This window comes from Pantherophis guttatus, chromosome 4 (assembly GCF_059756535.1).
Source record: "Pantherophis guttatus breed Tessera chromosome 4, ASM5975653v1, whole genome shotgun sequence".
Taxonomy (NCBI): domain Eukaryota; kingdom Metazoa; phylum Chordata; class Lepidosauria; order Squamata; family Colubridae; genus Pantherophis; species Pantherophis guttatus.
The window spans coordinates 91173658-91194755 of record NC_142066.1 but is presented as its reverse complement, the minus strand read 5'-3'; positions in this window follow the sequence as shown (position 1 = coordinate 91194755).

Genomic DNA, 21098 nt, shown 5'->3' with positions numbered 1-21098 from the left:
CCAAGGAAACCTCGTACTTGAAAATTGCGTCTATTTTTGCCGTTTTTTTCACACCGTGGGGAACATGAATATGTGTTTCTTCTGCAAATCTGAACCTTTGTCCAAAGTTAATTTTTCTGGCTGAATTGAGCCCCACTGCCAATTCTGAGATAAACTTTGGTCTAACTGCTCAAGGAAACCTCGTACTTGAAAATTGAATGCGTTTTTGCCCTTTTTCAGACCGTTGGGAACATGAATATGTATTTGTTTTGCATATCTAAGCTCTGTGTCAAGAGTTATGTTTTCTGTTTGAATGCAGTCCTACTGCCAATTCTGATGTCCTTTGGTCTAACTCCTCAGGCAAACCTCGTAGTTGAAAATTGAATGTGTTTTTCCCTTTTTCAGACCGTGGGGAACATGAATATGTGTTTCTTCTGCAAATCTGAGCTCTGTGTCAAAAGTTCCGCTTTCTGGCTGAATTGAGCCCTACTGCCAATTCTGAGAGGCACTTTGGTTTAACTCCTCAAGGAAACCTCGTACTTGAAAATTGAACGTGTTTTTGTCCTTTTTCACACCGTGGGAAACATGAAGATGTGTTTCTTCTGCAAATCTGAGCTCGGTGTCAAAAGTTATGTTTTAAGGTTTAATTGCGCCCTACTGCCAATTCTGAGAGACACTTTGGTCTAACACCTCAGGGATAGCTCAGATTTGAAAAATTGACTGTTTTTTGGGCTTTTCAAACTGTGGGGTAAATGAATATGTGTTTGTTTTGCATATCTAAGCTCTGTGTCAAAAGTTAGTTTTCTGGTTTAATTGAGTCCTACTGCCAATTCAGATGCCCTTTGTTCTAACTCCTCAGGCAAACCTCGTATTTGAAATTTGAATGTGTTTTTGCCCTTTTTCAGACCGTGGGAAACATGAATATGTGTTTCTTCTGCAAATCTGAGCTCTGTGTCAAAAGTTCCGTTTTCTGGCTGAATTGAGCCCCACTGCCAATTCTGAGAGACACTTTGGTCTAACTCCTCAGGGATAGCTCAGATTTGAAAAAAATTACTGCTTTTTGGGCTTTTCAAACTGTGGGGTACATGAATATGTATTTGTTTTGCATATCTAAGCTCTGTGTCAAGAGTTATGTTTTCTGGTTGAATGCAGTCCTACTGCCAATTCTAAGAGATAACTTTGGTCTAACAACCCAAGGAAACCTCGTACTTGAAAATTGTGTCTATTTTTGCCGTTTTTTTCACACCGTGGGGAACATGAATATGTGTTTCTTCTGCAAATCTGAACCTTTGTCCAAAGTTAATTTTTCTGGCTGAATTGAGCCCCACTGCCAATTCTGAGATAAACTTTGGTCTAACTGCTCAAGGAAACCTCGTACTTGAAAATTGAATGCGTTTTTGCCCTTTTTCAGACCGTTGGGAACATGAATATGTATTTGTTTTGCATATCTAAGCTCTGTGTCAAGAGTTATGTTTTCTGGTTGAATGCAGTCCTACTGCCAATTCTGATGTCCTTTGGTCTAACTCCTCAGGCAAACCTCGTAGTTGAAAATTGAATGTGTTTTTGCCCTTTTTCAGACCGTTGGGAACATGAATATGTATTTGTTTTGCATATCTAAGCTCTGTGTCAAGATTTATGTTTTCTGTTTGAATGCAGTCCTACTGCCAATTCTGATGTCCTTTGGTCTAACTCCTCAGGCAAACCTCGTAGTTGAAAATTGAATGTGTTTTTCCCTTTTTCAGACCGTGGGGAACATGAATATGTGTTTCTTCTGCAAATCTGAGCTCTGTGTCAAAAGTTCCGCTTTCTGGCTGAATTGCGCCCTACTGCCAATTCTGAGAGGCACTTTGGTTTAACTCCTCAAGGAAACCTCGTACTTGAAAATTGAACGTGTTTTTGTCCTTTTTCACACCGTGGGAAACATGAAGATGTGTTTCTTCTGCAAATCTGAGCTCGGTGTCAAAAGTTATGTTTTAAGGTTTAATTGCGCCCTACTGCCAATTCTGAGAGACACTTTGGTCTAACACCTCAGGGATAGCTCAGATTTGAAAAATTGACTGTTTTTTGGGCTTTTCAAACTGTGGGGTAAATGAATATGTGTTTGTTTTGCATATCTAAGCTCTGTGTCAAAAGTTAGTTTTCTGGTTTAATTGAGTCTTACTGCCAATTCAGATGCCCTTTGGTCTAACTCCTCAGGCAAACCTCGTATTTGAAATTTGAATGTGTTTTTGCCCTTTTTCAGACCGTGGGAAACATGAATATGTGTTTCTTCTGCAAATCTGAGCTCTGTGTCAAAAGTTCCGTTTTCTGGCTGAATTGAGCCCCACTGCCAATTCTGAGAGACACTTTGGTCTAACTCCTCAGGGATAGCTCAGATTTGAAAAAAATTACTGCTTTTTGGGCTTTTCAAACTGTGGGGTACATGAATATGTATTTGTTTTGCATATCTAAGCTCTGTGTCAAGAGTTATGTTTTCTGGTTGAATGCAGTCCTACTGCCAATTCTAAGAGACAACTTTGGTCTAACAACCCAAGGAAACCTCGTACTTGAAAATTGTGTCTATTTTTGCCGTTTTTTTCACACCGTGGGGAACATGAATATGTGTTTCTTCTGCAAATCTGAACCTTTGTCCAAAGTTAATTTTTCTGGCTGAATTGAGCCCCACTGCCAATTCTGAGATAAACTTTGGTCTAACTGCTCAAGGAAACCTCGTACTTGAAAATTGAATGCGTTTTTGCCCTTTTTCAGACCGTTGGGAACATGAATATGTATTTGTTTTGCATATCTAAGCTCTGTGTCAAGAGTTATGTTTTCTGGTTGAATGCAGTCCTACTGCCAATTCTGATGTCCTTTGGTCTAACTCCTCAGGCAAACCTCGTAGTTGAAAATTGAATGTGTTTTTGCCCTTTTTCAGACCGTGGGGAACATGAATATGTGTTTCTTCTGCAAATCTGAGCTCTGTGTCAAAAGTTCCGCTTTCTGGCTGAATTGAGCCCTACTGCCAATTCTGAGAGGCACTTTGGTTTAACTCCTCAAGGAAACCTCGTACTTGAAAATTGAACGTGTTTTTGTCCTTTTTCACACCGTGGGAAACATGAATATGTGTTTCTTCTGCAAATCTGAGCTCTGTGTCAAAAGTTCCGTTTTCTGGCTGAATTGAGCCCTACTGCCAATTCTGAGAGACACTTTGGTCTATCTCCTCAGGGAAAGCTCAGATTTGAAAAAAATGACTCTTTTTAGGGCTTTTCAGACTGTGGGGTACATGAATATGTGTTTGTTTTGCATATCTAAGCTTGTGCAAAAATGATGTTTTCTGGCTGAATTGAGCCCCACTGCCAATTCTGAGATAAACTTTGGTCTAACACCTCAGGGATAGCTCAGATTTGAAAAAAATTACTGCTTTTTGGGCTTTTCAAACTGTGGGGTACATGAATATGTGTTTGTTTTGCATATCTAAGCTCTGTGTCAAAAGTCATGTTTTCTGGCTGAATTGAGCACTACTGCCAATTCTGAGAGACACTTTGGTCTAACTCTTCAGTGATAGCTCTGATTTGAAAAAAATGACTCTTTTTAGGGCTTTTCAGACTGTGGGGTACATGAATATGTGTTTGTTTTGCATATCTAAGCTCTGTGTCAAGAGTTATGTTTTCTGGTTGAATGCAGTCCTACTGCCAATTCTGAGAGCCACTTTGGTCTAACTCCTCAGGGAAAGCTCAGATTTGAAAAAAATGACTCTTTTTAGGGCTTTTCAGACTGTGGGGTACATGAATATGTGTTTGTTTTTCATATCTAAGCTCTGTGTCAAAAGTCATGTTTTCTGGCTGAATTGAGCACTACTGCCAATTCTGAGAGACACTTTGGTCTAACTCTTCAGTGATAGCTCTGATTTGAAAAAAATGACTCTTTTTAGGGCTTTTCAGACTGTGGGGTACATGAATATTTGTTTGTTTTGTATATCTAAGCTCTGTGTCAAAAGTTATGTCTTCTGGTTGAATGCAGTCCTACTGCCAATTCTGAGTGCCACTTTTGTCTAACTGTTCAGGGAAAGCTCAGATTTGAAAAAAATTACTGCTTTTTGGGCTTTTCAGACTGTGGGGAACATGAATATGTGTTTCTTCTTCAAATCTGAGCCCTTTTTTTTTTTTTAGTTTGATTTATATGCCCCTTTTCTCCGGTGACACAGGGCGGCTTACAATACGTTAAGCTCTCTGTCAAATGTTCCGTTTTCTGGATGAATTGAGCCCTATTGCCAATTCTGAGAGACACTTTGGTCTATCTCCTCAGGGATAACTCAGATTTGAAAAATTTGTCTGTTTTTTGGGCTTTTCAGACTGTGGGGTACATGAATATGTGTTTCTTCTGCAAACCTGAGCTCTGTGTCAAAAGTTTTGTTTTCTGGCTGAATTGAGCCCCACTGCCAATTCTGAGAGACACTTTGGTCTAACTCCTCAGGGATAGCTCAGATTTGAAAAAAATTACTGCTTTTGGGGCTTTTCAAACTGTGGGGTACATGAATATGTATTTGTTTTGCATATCTAAGCTCTGTGTCAAGAGTTATGTTTTCTGGTTGAATTCAGTCCTACTGCCAATTCTCAGAGACAACTTTGGTCTAACAACCCAAGGAAACCTCGTACTTGAAAATTGCGTCTATTTTTGCCGTTTTTTTCACACCGTGGGGAACATGAATATGTGTTTCTTCTGCAAATCTGAACCTTTGTCCAAAGTTAATTTTTCTGGCTGAATTGAGCCCCACTACCAATTCTGAGATAAACTTTGGTCTAACTGCTCAAGGAAACCTCGTACTTGAAAATTGAATGCGTTTTTGCCCTTTTTCAGACCGTTGGGAACATGAATATGTATTTGTTTTGCATATCTAAGCTCTGTGTCAAGAGTTATGTTTTCCGGTTGAATGCAGTCCTACTGCCTATTCTGAGATACAGCTTTGGTCTAACTCCTCAGGGAAAGCCAAGATTTGAAAATAGTGTGTTTTTTTTATTTTCATACCTTGCATAACATGAATATGTGTTTCTTTTGAAAATCTGAGCTTGCGTCCAAAGTTAAGTTTTCTGGCTGAATTGAGACCCACTGCCAATTCTGAAATAAACTTCGGTCTAACTCCTCAAGGAAACCTCGTACTTGAAAATTGCATGTGTTTTTCCCCTTTTTCAAACTGTGGGGAACATGAATATGTGTTTCTTCTGCATATCTGAGCTCTGTATCAAAAGTTATGTTTTCTGCCTGAATTGAGCCCTACTGCCAATTCTGAGAGACACTTTGGTCTAACTCCTCAGGGAAAGCTCAGATTTGAAAAAATTGACTGTTTTTTGGGCTTTTCAAACTGTGGGGAACATGAATATGTTTTTGTTTTGCATATCTAAGCTCTGTGTCAAGAGTTATATTTTCTGGTTGAATGCAGTCCTAATGCCAATTCTGAGAGACAACTTTGGTCTAACTCCTCAGGGAAAGCTCAGATTTGAAAAAAATGACTCTTTTTAGGGCTTTTCAGACTGTGGGGTACATGAATATGTGTTTGTTTTGCATATCTAAGCTCTGTGTCAAAAGTCATGTTTTCTGGCTGAATTGAGCACTACTGCCAATTCTGAGAGACACTTTGGTCTAACTCTTCAGTGATAGCTCTGATTTGAAAAAAATGACTCTTTTTAGGGCTTTTCAGACTGTGGGGTACATGAATATGTGTTTGTTTTGCATATCTAAGCTCTGTGTCAAGAGTTATGTTTTCTGGTTGAATGCAGTCCTACTGCCAATTCTGAGAGCCACTTTGGTCTAATTCCTCAGGGAAAGCTCAGATTTGAAAAAAATGACTCTTTTTAGGGCTTTTCAGACTGTGGGGTACATGAATATGTGTTTGTTTTGCATATCTAAGCTCTGTGTCAAAAGTCATGTTTTCTGGCTGAATTGAGCACTACTGCCAATTCTGAGAGACACTTTGGTCTAACTCTTCAGTGATAGCTCTGATTTGAAAAAAATGACTCTTTTTAGGGTTTTCAGACTGTGGGGTACATGAATATTTGTTTGTTTTGTATATCTAAGCTCTGTGTCAAAAGTTATGTCTTCTGGTTGAATGCAGTCCTACTGCCAATTCTGAGTGCCACTTTTGTCTAACTGTTCAGGGAAAGCTCAGATTTGAAAAAAATTACTGCTCTTTGGGCTTTTCAGACTGTGGGGAACATGAATATGTGTTTCTTCTTCAAATCTGAGCTCTTTTTTTTTTTTTAGTTTGATTTATATGCCCCTTTTCTCCGGTGACTCACGGCGGCTTACAATACGTTAAGCTCTCTGTCAAATGTTCCGTTTTCTGGCTGAATTGAGCCCTATTGCCAATTCTGAGAGACACTTTGGTCTATCTCCTCAGGGATAACTCAGATTTGAAAAATTTGTCTGTTTTTTGGGCTTTTCAGACTGTGGGGTACATGAATATGTGTTTCTTCTGCAAACCTGAGCTCTGTGTCAAAAGTTATGTTTTCTGGCTGAATTGAGCCCCACTGCCAATTCTGAGAGACACTTTGGTCTAACTCCTCAGGGATAGCTCAGATTTGAAAAAAATTACTGCTTTTTGGGCTTTTCAAACTGTGGGGTACATGAATATGTATTTGTTTTGCATATCTAAGCTCTGTGTCAAGAGTTATGTTTTCTGGTTGAATTCAGTCCTACTGCCAATTCTGAGAGACAACTTTGGTCTAACAACCCAAGGAAACCTCGTACTTGAAAATTGCGTCTATTTTTGCCGTTTTTTTCACACCGTGGGGAACATGAATATGTGTTTCTTCTGCAAATCTGAACCTTTGTCCAAAGTTAATTTTTCTGGCTGAATTGAGCCCCACTACCAATTCTGAGATAAACTTTGGTCTAACTGCTCAAGGAAACCTCGTACTTGAAAATTGAATGCGTTTTTGCCCTTTTTCAGACCGTTGGGAACATGAATATGTATCTGTTTTGCATATCTAAGCTCTGTGTCAAGAGTTATGTTTTCCGGTTGAATGCAGTCCTACTGCCTATTCTGAGATACAGCTTTGGTCTAACTCCTCAGGGAAAGCCAAGATTTGAAAATAGTGTGTTTTTTTTATTTTCATACCTTGCATAACATGAATATGTGTTTCTTTTGAAAATCTGAGCTTGCGTCCAAAGTTAAGTTTTCTGGCTGAATTGAGACCCACTGCCAATTCTGAAATAAACTTTGGTCTAACTCCTCAAGGAAACCTCGTACTTGAAAATTGCATGTGTTTTTCCCCTTTTTCAAACTGTGGGGAACATGAATATGTGTTTCTTCTGCATATCTGAGCTCTGTATCAAAAGTTATGTTTTCTGCCTGAATTGAGCCCTACTGCCAATTCTGAGAGACACTTTGGTCTAACTCCTCAGGGAAAGCTCAGATTTGAAAAAATTGACTGTTTTTTGGGCTTTTCAAACTGTGGGGAACATGAATATGTTTTTGTTTTGCATATCTAAGCTCTGTGTCAAGAGTTATATTTTCTGGTTGAATGCAGTCCTACTGCCAATTCTGATGCGCTTTGGTCTAACTCCTCAGGCAAACCTCGTACTTCAAAATTGAATGTGTTTTTGCCCTTTTTCACACCGTGGGAAACATGAATATGTGTTTCTTTCGTATATCTGAGCTCTGTGTCAAGAGTTATATTTTCTGGCTGAATTGAGCCCCACTGCCCATTCTGAGAGACACTTTGGTCTAACTCCTCAGGGATAGCTCAGATTTGAAAAAAATTACTGCTTTTTGGGCTTTTCAAACTGTGGGGTACATGAATATGTATTTGTTTTGCATATCTAAGCTCTGTGTCAAGAGTTATGTTTTCTGGTTGAATTCAGTCCTACTGCCAATTCTGAGAGACAACTTTGGTCTAACAACCCAAGGAAACCTCGTACTTGAAAATTGCGTCTATTTTTGCCGTTTTTTTCACACCGTGGGGAACATGAATATGTGTTTCTTCTGCAAATCTGAAACTTTGTCCAAAGTTAATTTTTCTGGCTGAGTTGAGCCCCACTGCCAATTCTGAGATAAACTTTGGTCTAACTGCTCAAGGAAACCTCGTACTTGAAAATTGAATGCGTTTTTGCCCTTTTTCAGACCGTTGGGAACATGAATATGTATTTGTTTTGCATATCTAAGCTCTGTGTCAAGAGTTATGTTTTCTGGTTGAATGCAGTCCTACTGCCAATTCTGATGTCCTTTGGTCTAACTCCTCAGGCAAACCTCGTAGTTGAAAATTGAATGTGTTTTTGCCCTTTTTCAGACCGTGGGGAACATGAATATGTGTTTCTTCTGCAAATCTGAGCTCGGTGTCAAAAGTTATGTTTTAAGGTTTAATTGCGCCCTACTGCCAATTCTGAGAGACACTTTGGTCTAACACCTCAGGGATAGCTCAGATTTGAAAAATTGACTGTTTTTTGGGCTTTTCAAACAGTGGGGTAAATGAATATGTGTTTGTTTTGCATATCTAAGCTCTGTGTCAAAAGTTAGTTTTCTGTTTAATTGAGTCCTACTGCCAATTCAGATGCCCTTTGGTCTAACTCCTCAGGCAAACCTCATATTTGAAATTTGAATGTGTTTTTGCCCTTTTTCAGACCGTGGGAAACATGAATATGTGTTTCTTCTGCAAATCTGAGCTCTGTGTCAAAAGTTCCGTTTTCTGGCTGAATTGAGCCCTACTGCCAATTCTGAGAGACACTTTGGTCTATCTCCTCAGGGAAAGCTCAAATTTGAAAAAAATTGTCTGTTTTTTGGGCTTTTCAGATTGTGGGGTACATGAATATGTGTTTGTTTTGCATATCTAAGCTTGTGCAAAGATGATGTTTTCTGGCTGAATTGAGCCCCATTGCCAATTCTGAGATAATCTTTGGTCTAACAACCCAAGGAAACCTCGTACTTGAAAATTGCGTCTATTTTTGCCGTTTTTTTCACACCGTGGGGAACATGAATATGTGTTTCTTCTGCAAATCTGAACCTTTGTCCAAAGTTAATTTTTCTGGCTGAATTGAGCCCTACTGCCAATTCTGAGAGACGCTTTGGTCTATCTCCTCAGGGAAAGCTCAAATTTGAAAAAAATTGTCTGTTTTTTGGGCTTTTCAGATTGTGGGGTACATGAATATGTGTTTGTTTTGCATATCTAAGCTTGTGCATAGATGATGTTTTCTGGCTGAATTGAGCCCCATTGCCAATTCTGAGATAATCTTTGGTCTAACAACCCAAGGAAACCTCGTACTTGAAAATTGCGTCTATTTTTGCCGTTTTTTTCACACCGTGGGGAACATGAATATGTGTTTCTTCTGCAAATCTGAACCTTTGTCCAAAGTTAATTTTTCTGGCTGAATTGAGCCCCACTGCCAATTCTGAGATAAACTTTGGTCTAACTGCTCAAGGAAACCTCGTAGTTGAAAATTGAATGTGTTTTTGCCCTTTTTCAGACCGTGGGGAACATGAATATGTGTTTCTTCTGCAAATCTGAGCTCTGTGTCAAAAGTTCCGCTTTCTCGCTGAATTGAGCCCTACTGCCAATTCTGAGAGGCCCTTTGGTTTAACTCCTCAAGGAAACCTCGTACTTGAAAATTGAACGTGTTTTTGTCCTTTTTCACACCGTGGGAAACATGAAGATGTGTTTCTTCTGCAAATCTGAGCTCGGTTTCAAAAGTTATGTTTTAAGGTTTAATTGCGCCCTACTGCCAATTCTGAGAGGCACTTTGGTCTAACACCTCAGGGATAGCTCAGATTTGAAAAATTGACTGTTTTTTGGGCTTTTCAAACTGTGGGGTAAATGAATATGTGTTTGTTTTGCATATGTAAGCTTGTGGAAAAATGATGTTTTCTGGTTTAATTGAGTCCTACTGCCAATTCTGATACCCTTTGGTCTAACTCCTCAGGCAAATCTCGTATTTGAAATTTGAATGTGTTTTTGCCCTTTTTCAGTCCATGGGGAACATGAATATGTGTTTCTTCTGCATATCTGAGCTCTGTGTCAAAAGTTATGCTTTCTGGCTGAACTGAGCCCTACTGCCAATTCTGAGAGTCACTTTGGTCAAACTCCTCAGGGATAGCTCAGATTTGAAAAAATTGACTCTTTTTTGGGCTTTTCAGACTGTGGGTTACATGAATATGTGTTTGTTTTGTATATCTAAGCTCTGTGTCAAAAGTTATGTCTTCTGGTTGAATGCAGTCCTACTGCCAATTCTGAGTGCCACTTTTGTCTAACTGTTTAGGGAAATCTCAGATTTGAAAATTGTGTCTTTTTGGTATTTTCATACCTTGCATAACATGAATATGTGTTTCTTTTGAAAATCTGAGTTTGCGTCCAAAGTTAAGTTTTCTGGCTGAATTGAGACCCACTGCCAATTCTGAAATAAACTTTGGTCTAACAACCCAAGGAAACCTCGTACTTGAAAATTGCGTCTATTTTTGCCGTTTTTTTCACACCGTGGGGAACATGAATATGTGTTTCTTCTGCAAATCTGAACCTTTGTCCAAAGTTAATTTTTCTGGCTGAATTGAGCCCCACTGCCAATTCTGAGATAAACTTTGGTCTAACTGCTCAAGGAAACCTCGTAGTTGAAAATTGAATGTGTTTTTGCCCTTTTTCAGACCGTGGGGAACATGAATATGTGTTTCTTCTGCAAATCTGAACCTTTGTCCAAAGTTAATTTTTCTGGCTGAATTGAGCCCTACTGCCAATTCTGAGAGACACTTTGGTCTATCTCCTCAGGGAAAGCTCAAATTTGAAAAAAATTGTCTGTTTTTTGGGCTTTTCAGATTGTGGGGTACATGAATATGTGTTTGTTTTGCATATCTAAGCTTGTGCAAAGATGATGTTTTCTGGCTGAATTGAGCCCCATTGCCAATTCTGAGATAATCTTTGGTCTAACAACCCAAGGAAACCTCGTACTTGAAAATTGCGTCTATTTTTGCCGTTTTTTTCACACCGTGGGGAACATGAATATGTGTTTCTTCTGCAAATCTGAACCTTTGTCCAAAGTTAATTTTTCTGGCTGAATTGAGCCCCACTGCCAATTCTGAGATAAACTTTGGTCTAACTGCTCAAGGAAACCTCGTACTTGAAAATTGCATGTGTTTTTGCCCTTTTTCAGTCCATGGGGAACATGAATATGTGTTTCTTCTGCATATCTGAGCTCTGTGTCAAAAGTTATTCTTTCTGGTTTAATTGAGCCCTACTGCCAATTCTGAGAGTCACTTTGGTCTAACTCCTCAGGGATAGGTCAGATTTGAAAAAATTGACTCTTTTTTGGGCTTTTCAGACTGTGGGGAACATGAATATGTGTTTCTTCTGCAAATCTGAGCTCTGTGTCAAAAGTTCCGCTTTCTCGCTGAATTGAGCCCTACTGCCAATTCTGAGAGGCACTTTGGTTTAACTCCTCAAGGAAACCTCGTACTTGAAAATTGAACGTGTTTTTGTCCTTTTTCACACCGTGGGAAACATGAAGATGTGTTTCTTCTGCAAATCTGAGCTCGGTGTCAAAAGTTATGTTTTAAGGTTTAATTGCGCCCTACTGCCAATTCTGAGAGGCACTTTGGTCTAACACCTCAGGGATAGCTCAGATTTGAAAAATTGACTGTTTTTTGGGCTTTTCAAACTGTGGGGTAAATGAATATGTGTTTGTTTTGCATATCTAAGCTCTGTGTCAAAAGTTAGTTTTCTGGTTTAATTGAGTCCTACTGCCAATTCAGATGCCCTTTGGTCTAACTCCTCAGGCAAACCTCGTATTTGAAATTTGAATGTGTTTTTGCCCTTTTTCAGACCGTGGGAAACATGAATATGTGTTTCTTCTGCAAATCTGAGCTCTGTGTCAAAAGTTCCGTTTTCTGGCTGAATTGAGCCCTACTGCCAATTCTGAGAGACACTTTGGTCTATCTCCTCAGGGAAAGCTCAAATTTGAAAAAAATTGTCTCTTTTTTGGGCTTTTCAGATTGTGGGGTACATGAATATGTGTTTGTTTTGCATATCTAAGCTTGTGCAAAGATGATGTTTTCTGGCTGAATTGAGCCCCACTGCCAATTCTGAGATAATCTTTGGTCTAACACCTCAAGGAAACCTTGTACTTGAAAATTGAATGTGGTTTTCCCCTTTTTCAAACTGTGGGGAACATGAATATGTGTTTCTTCTGCATATCTGAGCTCTGTATCAAAAGTTATGTTTTCTGCCTGAATTGAGCCCTACTGCCAATTCTGAGAGACACTTTGGTCTATCTCCTCAGGGAAAGCTCAGATTTGAAAAAAATGTCTCTTTTTTGGGTTTTTCAGATTGTGGGGTACATGAATATGTGTTTGTTTTGCATATGTAAGCTTGTGGAAAAATGATGTTTTCTGGTTTAATTGAGCCCTACTGCCAATTCTGAGAGTCACTTTGGTCTAACTCCTCAGGGATAGCTCAGATTTGAAAAAATTGACTCTTTTTTGGGCTTTTCAGACTGTGGGGAACATGAATATGTGTTTCTTCTGCATATCTGAGCTCTGTGTCAAAAGTTATGTTTTCTGGTTGAATGCAGTCCTACTGCCAATTCTGAGAGACACTTTGGTCTAAGTCCTCAGGGATAGCTCAGATTTGAAAAAATTGACTCTTTTTTGGGCCTTTCAGACTGTGGGTTACATGAATATGTACTTGTTTTGCATATCTAAGCTCTGTGTCAAAAGTTATATTTTCTGGTTGAATGCAGTCCTACTGCCAATTCTGAGAGCCACTTTGGTCTAACTCCTCAGGGAAAGCTCAGATTTGAAAAAAATGACTCTTTTTAGGGCTTTTCAGACTGTGGGGTACATGAATATGTGTTTGTTTTGTATATCTAAGCTCTGTGTCAAAAGTTAAGTCTTCTGGTTGAATGCAGTCCTACTGCCAATTCTGAGTGCCACTTTTGTCTAACTGTTCAGGGAAAGCTCAGATTTGAAAATTGTGTCTTTTTGGTATTTTCATACCTTGCATAACATGAATATGTGTTTCTATTGAAAATCTGAGCTTGTGTCCAAAGTTAAGTTTTCTGCTGAATTGAGCCCCACTGCCAATTCTGATGGCCTTTGTTCTATCTCCTCAAGGAAACCTCGTACTTGAAATTTGAATGTGTTTTTGCCCTTTTTCAGACCGTGGGAAACATGAATATGTGTTTCTTCTGCAAATCTGAGTTCTGTGTCAAAAGTTCCGTTTTCTGGCTGAATTGAGCCCTACTGCCAATTCTGAGAGACACTTTGGTCTAACTCCTTAGGGAAAGCTCAGATTTGAAAAAATTGACTGTTTTTTGGGCTTTTCAGATTGTGGGGTACATGAATATGTGTTTGTTTTGCATATCTAAGCTTGTGCAAAGATGATGTTTTCTGGCTGAATTGAGCCCCACTGCCAATTCTGAGATAAACTTTGGTCTAACACCTCAAGGAAACCTTGTACTTGAAAATTGAATGTGTTTTTCCCCTTTTTCAAACTGTGGGGAACATGAATATGTGTTTCTTCTGCATATCTGAGCTCTGTATCAAAAGTTATGTTTTCTGCCTGAATTGAGCCCTACTGCCAATCTGAGAGACACTTTGGTCTAACTCCTCAGGGAAAGCTCAGATTTGAAAAAATTGACTGTTTTTTGGGCTTTTCAAACTGTGGGGAACATGAATATGTTTTTGTTTTGCATATCTAAGCTCTCTGTCAAGAGTTATATTTTCTGGTTGAATGCAGTCCTACTGCCAATTCTGATGCGCTTTGGTCTAACTCCTCAGGCAAACCTCGTACTTCAAAATTGAATGTGTTTTTGCCCTTTTTCACACCGTGGGAAACATGAATATGTGTTTCTTTCGTATATCTGAGCTCTTTGTCAAGAGTTATATTTTCTGGTTGAATGCAGTCCTAGTGCCAATTCTGAGAGGCACTTTGGTCTAACTCCTCAGGCAAACCTCGTACTTGAAATTTGAATGTGTTTTTGCCCTTTTTCAGACCGTGGGAAACATGAATATGTGTTTCTTCTGCAAAATTGGGGTTTGTGTCAAAAGTTATGTTTTCTGGTTGAATGCAGTCCTACTGCCAATTCTGAGAGACACTTTGGTCTATCTCCTCAGGGAAAGCTCAGATTTGAAAAAAATGTCTCTTTTTTGGGTTTTTCAGATTGTGGGGTACATGAATATGTGTTTGTTTTGCATATGTAAGCTTGTGGAAAAATGATGTTTTCTGGTTTAATTGAGTCCTACTGCCAATTCTGATACCCTTTGGTCTAACTCCTCAGGCAAATCTCGTATTTGAAATTTGAATGTGTTTTTGCCCTTTTTCAGTCCATGGGGAACATGAATATGTGTTTCTTCTGCATATCTGAGCTCTGTGTCAAAAGTTATGCTTTCTGGCTGAACTGAGCCCTACTGCCAATTCTGACAGTCACTTTGGTCAAACTCCTCAGGGATAGCTCAGATTTGAAAAAATTGACTCTTTTTTGGGCTTTTCAGACTGTGGGTTACATGAATATGTGTTTGTTTTGTATATCTAAGCTCTGTGTCAAAAGTTATGTCTTCTGGTTGAATGCAGTCCTACTGCCAATTCTGAGTGCCACTTTTGTCTAACTGTTCAGGGAAATCTCAGATTTGAAAATTGTGTCTTTTTGGTATTTTCATACCTTGCATAACATGAATATGTGTTTCTTTTGAAAATCTGAGTTTGCGTCCAAAGTTAAGTTTTCTGGCTGAATTGAGACCCACTGCCAATTCTGAAATAAACTTTGGTCTAACTCCTCAAGGAAACCTCGTAATTTGAAAATTGCATGTGTTTTTGCCCTTTTTCAGTCCATGGGGAACATGAATATGTGTTTCTTCTGCATATCTGAGCTCTGTGTCAAAAGTAATGCTTTCTGGTTTAATTGAGCCCTACTGCCAATTCTGAGAGTCACTTTGGTCTAACTCCTCAGGGATAGCTCAGATTTGAAAAAATTGACTCTTTTTTGGGCTTTTCAGACTGTGGGGAACATGAATATGTGTTTCTTCTGCATATCTGAGCTCTGTGTCAAAAGTTATGTTTTCTGGTTGAATGCAGTCCTACTGCCAATTCTGAGAGACACTTTGGTCTAAGTCCTCAGGGATAGCTCAGATTTGAAAAAATTGACTCTTTTTTGGGCCTTTCAGACTGTGGGTTACATGAATATGTACTTGTTTTGCATATCTAAGCTCTGTGTCAAAAGTTATATTTTCTGGTTGAATGCAGTCCTACTGCCAATTCTGAGAGCCACTTTGGTCTAACTCCTCAGGGAAAGCTCAGATTTGAAAAAAATGACTCTTTTTAGGGCTTTTCAGACTGTGGGGTACATGAATATGTGTTTGTTTTGTATATCTAAGCTCTGTGTCAAAAGTTAAGTCTTCTGGTTGAATGCAGTCCTACTGCCAATTCTGAGTGCCACTTTTGTCTAACTGTTCAGGGAAAGCTCAGATTTGAAAATTGTGTCTTTTTGGTATTTTCATACCTTGCATAACATGAATATGTGTTTCTATTGAAAATCTGAGCTTGTGTCCAAAGTTAAGTTTTCTGCTGAATTGAGCCCCACTGCCAATTCTGATGGCCTTTGTTCTATCTCCTCAAGGAAACCTCGTACTTGAAATTTGAATGTGTTTTTGCCCTTTTTCAGACCGTGGGAAACATGAATATGTGTTTCTTCTGCAAATCTGAGTTCTGTGTCAAAAGTTCCGTTTTCTGGCTGAATTGAGCCCTACTGCCAATTCTGAGAGACACTTTGGTCTAACTCCTTAGGGAAAGCTCAGATTTGAAAAAATTGACTGTTTTTTGGGCTTTTCAGATTGTGGGGTACATGAATATGTGTTTGTTTTGCATATCTAAGCTTGTGCAAAGATGATGTTTTCTGGCTGAATTGAGCCCCACTGCCAATTCTGAGATAAACTTTGGTCTAACACCTCAAGGAAACCTTGTACTTGAAAATTGAATGTGTTTTTCCCCTTTTTCAAACTGTGGGGAACATGAATATGTGTTTCTTCTGCATATCTGAGCTCTGTATCAAAAGTTATGTTTTCTGCCTGAATTGAGCCCTACTGCCAATCTGAGAGACACTTTGGTCTAACTCCTCAGGGAAAGCTCAGATTTGAAAAAATTGACTGTTTTTTGGGCTTTTCAAACTGTGGGGAACATGAATATGTTTTTGTTTTGCATATCTAAGCTCTCTGTCAAGAGTTATATTTTCTGGTTGAATGCAGTCCTACTGCCAATTCTGATGCGCTTTGGTCTAACTCCTCAGGCAAACCTCGTACTTCAAAATTGAATGTGTTTTTGCCCTTTTTCACACCGTGGGGAACATGAATATGTGTTTCTTTCGTATATCTGAGCTCTTTGTCAAGAGTTATATTTTCTGGTTGAATGCAGTCCTAGTGCCAATTCTGAGAGGCACTTTGGTCTAACTCCTCAGGCAAACCTCGTACTTGAAATTTGAATGTGTTTTTGCCCTTTTTCAGACCGTGGGAAACATGAATATGTGTTTCTTCTGCAAAATTGGGGTTTGTGTCAAAAGTTATGTTTTCTGGTTGAATGCAGTCCTACTGCCAATTCTGAGAGACACTTTGGTCTATCTCCTCAGGGAAAGCTCAGATTTGAAAAAAATGTCTCTTTTTTGGGTTTTTCAGATTGTGGGGTACATGAATATGTGTTTGTTTTGCATATGTAAGCTTGTGGAAAAATGATGTTTTCTGGTTTAATTGAGTCCTACTGCCAATTCTGATACCCTTTGGTCTAACTCCTCAGGCAAATCTCGTATTTGAAATTTGAATGTGTTTTTGCCCTTTTTCAGTCCATGGGGAACATGAATATGTGTTTCTTCTGCATATCTGAGCTCTGTGTCAAAAGTTATGCTTTCTGGCTGAACTGAGCCCTACTGCCAATTCTGACAGTCACTTTGGTCAAACTCCTCAGGGATAGCTCAGATTTGAAAAAATTGACTCTTTTTTGGGCTTTTCAGACTGTGGGTTACATGAATATGTGTTTGTTTTGTATATCTAAGCTCTGTGTCAAAAGTTATGTCTTCTGGTTGAATGCAGTCCTACTGCCAATTCTGAGTGCCACTTTTGTCTAACTGTTCAGGGAAATCTCAGATTTGAAAATTGTGTCTTTTTGGTATTTTCATACCTTGCATAACATGAATATGTGTTTCTTTTGAAAATCTGAGTTTGCGTCCAAAGTTAAGTTTTCTGGCTGAATTGAGACCCACTGCCAATTCTGAAATAAACTTTGGTCTAACTCCTCAAGGAAACCTCGTAATTTGAAAATTGCATGTGTTTTTGCCCTTTTTCAGTCCATGGGGAACATGAATATGTGTTTCTTCTGCATATCTGAGCTCTGTGTCAAAAGTAATGCTTTCTGGTTTAATTGAGCCCTACTGCCAATTCTGAGAGTCACTTTGGTCTAACTCCTCAGGGATAGCTCAGATTTGAAAAAATTGACTCTTTTTTGGGCTTTTCAGACTGTGGGGAACATGAATATGTGTTTCTTCTGCATATCTGAGCTCTGTGTCAAAAGTTATGTTTTCTGGTTGAATGCAGTCCTACTGCCAATTCTGAGAGACACTTTGGTCTAAGTCCTCAGGGATAGCTCAGATTTGAAAAAATTGACTCTTTTTTGGGCTTTTCAGACTGTGGGTTACATGAATATGTACTTGTTTTGCATATCTAAGCTCTGTGTCAAAAGTTATATTTTCTGGTTGAATGCAGTCCTACTGCCAATTCTGAGAGCCACTTTGGTCTAACTCCTCAGGGAAAGCTCAGATTTGAAAATTGTGTCTTTTTGGTATTTTCATACCTTGCATAACATGAATATGTGTTTCTATTGAAAATCTGAGCTTGTGTCCAAAGTTAAGTTTTCTGCTGAATTGAGCCCCACTGCCAATTCTGATGCCCTTTGTTCTAACTCCTCAGGCAAACCTCGTACTTGAAAATTGAATGTGTTTTTGCCCTTTTTCAGACTGTGGGGAACATGAATATGTGTTTCTTCTTCAAATCTGAGCTCTTTTTTTTTTTTTAGTTTGATTTATATGCCCCCTTTCTCCGGAGACTCAGGGCGGCTTACAATACGTTAAGCTCTCTGTCAAATGTTCCGTTTTCTGGCTGAATTGAGCCCTATTGCCAATTCTGAGAGACACTTTGGTCTATCTCCTCAGGGATAACTCAGATTTGAAAAATTTGTCTGTTTTTTGGGCTTTTCAGACTGTGGGGTACATGAATATGTGTTTCTTCTGCAAACCTGAGCTCTGTGTCAAAAGTTATGTTTTCTGGCTGAATTGAGCCCCACTGCCAATTCTGAGATAAACTTTGGTCTAACTGCTCAAGGAAACCTCGTAGTTGAAAATTGAATGTGTTTTTGCCCTTTTTCAGACCGTGGGGAACATGAATATGTGTTTCTTCTGCAAATCTGAACCTTTGTCCAAAGTTAATTTTTCTGGCTGAATTGAGCCCTACTGCCAATTCTGAGAGACACTTTGGTCTATCTCCTCAGGGAAAGCTCAAATTTGAAAAAAATTGTCTGTTTTTTGGGCTTTTCAGATTGTGGGGTACATGAATATGTGTTTGTTTTGCATATCTAAGCTTGTGCAAAGATGATGTTTTCTGGCTGAATTGAGCCCCATTGCCAATTCTGAGATAATCTTTGGTCTAACAACCCAAGGAAACCTCGTACTTGAAAATTGCGTCTATTTTTGCCGTTTTTTTCACACCGTGGGGAACATGAATATGTGTTTCTTCTGCAAATCTGAACCTTTGTCCAAAGTTAATTTTTCTGGCTGAATTGAGCCCCACTGCCAATTCTGAGATAAACTTTGGTCTAACTGCTCAAGGAAACCTCGTAGTTGAAAATTGAATGTGTTTTTGCCCTTTTTCAGACCGTGGGGAACATGAATATGTGTTTCTTCTGCAAATCTGAGCTCTGTGTCAAAAGTTCCGCTTTCTCGCTGAATTGAGCCCTACTGCCAATTCTGAGAGGCCCTTTGGTTTAACTCCTCAAGGAAACCTCGTACTTGAAAATTGAACGTGTTTTTGTCCTTTTTCACACCGTGGGAAACATGAAGATGTGTTTCTTCTGCAAATCTGAGCTCGGTTTCAAAAGTTATGTTTTAAGGTTTAATTGCGCCCTACTGCCAATTCTGAGAGGCACTTTGGTCTAACACCTCAGGGATAGCTCAGATTTGAAAAATTGACTGTTTTTTGGGCTTTTCAAACTGTGGGGTAAATGAATATGTGTTTGTTTTGCATATGTAAGCTTGTGGAAAAATGATGTTTTCTGGTTTAATTGAGTCCTACTGCCAATTCTGATACCCTTTGGTCTAACTCCTCAGGCAAATCTCGTATTTGAAATTTGAATGTGTTTTTGCCATTTTTCAGTCCATGGGGAACATGAATATGTGTTTCTTCTGCATATCTGAGCTCTGTGTCAAAAGTTATGCTTTCTGGCTGAACTGAGCCCTACTGCCAATTCTGAGAGTCACTTTGGTCAAACTCCTCAGGGATAGCTCAGATTTGAAAAAATTGACTCTTTTTTGGGCTTTTCAGACTGTGGGTTACATGAATATGTGTTTGTTTTGTATATCTAAGCTCTGTGTCAAAAGTTATGTCTTCTGGTTGAATGCAGTCCTACTGCCAATTCTGAGTGCCACTTTTGTCTAACTGTTTAGGGAAATCTCAGATTTGAAAATTGTGTCTTTTTGGTATTTTCATACCTTGCATAACATGAATATGTGTTTCTTTTGAAAATCTGAGTTTGCGTCCAAAGTTAAGTTTTCTGGCTGAATTGAGACCCACTGCCAATTCTGAAATAAACTTTGGTCTAACTCCTCAAGGAAACCTCGTACTTGAAAATTGCATGTGTTTTTGCCCTTTTTCAGTCCATGGGGAACATGAATATGTGTTTCTTCTGCATATCTGAGCTCTGTGTCAAAAGTTATGCTTTCTGGTTTAATTGAGCCCTACTGCCAATTCTGAGAGTCACTTTGGTCTAACTCCTCAGGGATAGGTCAGATTTGAAAAAATTGACTCTTTTTTGGGCTTTTCAGACTGTGGGGAACATGAATATGTGTTTCTTCTGCAAATCTGAGCTCTGTGTCAAAAGTTCCGCTTTCTCGCTGAATTGAGCCCTACTGCCAATTCTGAGAGGCACTTTGGTTTAACTCCTCAAGGAAACCTCGTACTTGAAAATTGAACGTGTTTTTGTCCTTTTTCACACCGTGGGAAACATGAAGATGTGTTTCTTCTGCAAATCTGAGCTCGGTGTCAAAAGTTATGTTTTAAGGTTTAATTGCGCCCTACTGCCAATTCTGAGAGGCACTTTGGTCTAACACCTCAGGGATAGCTCAGATTTGAAAAATTGACTGTTTTTTGGGCTTTTCAAACTGTGGGGTAAATGAATATGTGTTTGTTTTGCATATCTAAGCTCTGTGTCAAAAGTTAGTTTTCTGGTTTAATTGAGTCCTACTGCCAATTCAGATGCCCTTTGGTCTAACTCCTCAGGCAAACCTCGTATTTGAAATTTGAATGTGTTTTTGCCCTTTTTCAGACCGTGGGAAACATGAATATGTGTTTCTTCTGCAAATCTGAGCTCTGTGTCAAAAGTTCCGTTTTCTGGCTGAATTGAGCCCTACTGCCAATTCTGAGAGACACTTTGGTCTATCTCCTCAGGGAAAGCTCAAATTTGAAAAAAATTGTCTCTTTTTTGGGCTTTTCAGATTGTGGGGTACATGAATATGTGTTTGTTTTGCATATCTAAGCTTGTGCAAAGATGATGTTTTCTGGCTGAATTGAGCCCCACTGCCAATTCTGAGATAATCTTTGGTCTAACACCTCAAGGAAACCTTGTACTTGAAAATTGAATGTGGTTTTCCCCTTTTTCAAACTGTGGGGAACATGAATATGTGTTTCTTCTGCATATCTGAGCTCTGTATCAAAAGTTATGTTTTCTGCCTGAATTGAGCCCTACTGCCAATTCTGAGAGACACTTTGGTCTATCTCCTCAGGGAAAGCTCAGATTTGAAAAAAATGTCTCTTTTTTGGGTTTTTCAGATTGTGGGGTACATGAATATGTGTTTGTTTTGCATATGTAAGCTTGTGGAAAAATGATGTTTTCTGGTTTAATTGAGCCCTACTGCCAATTCTG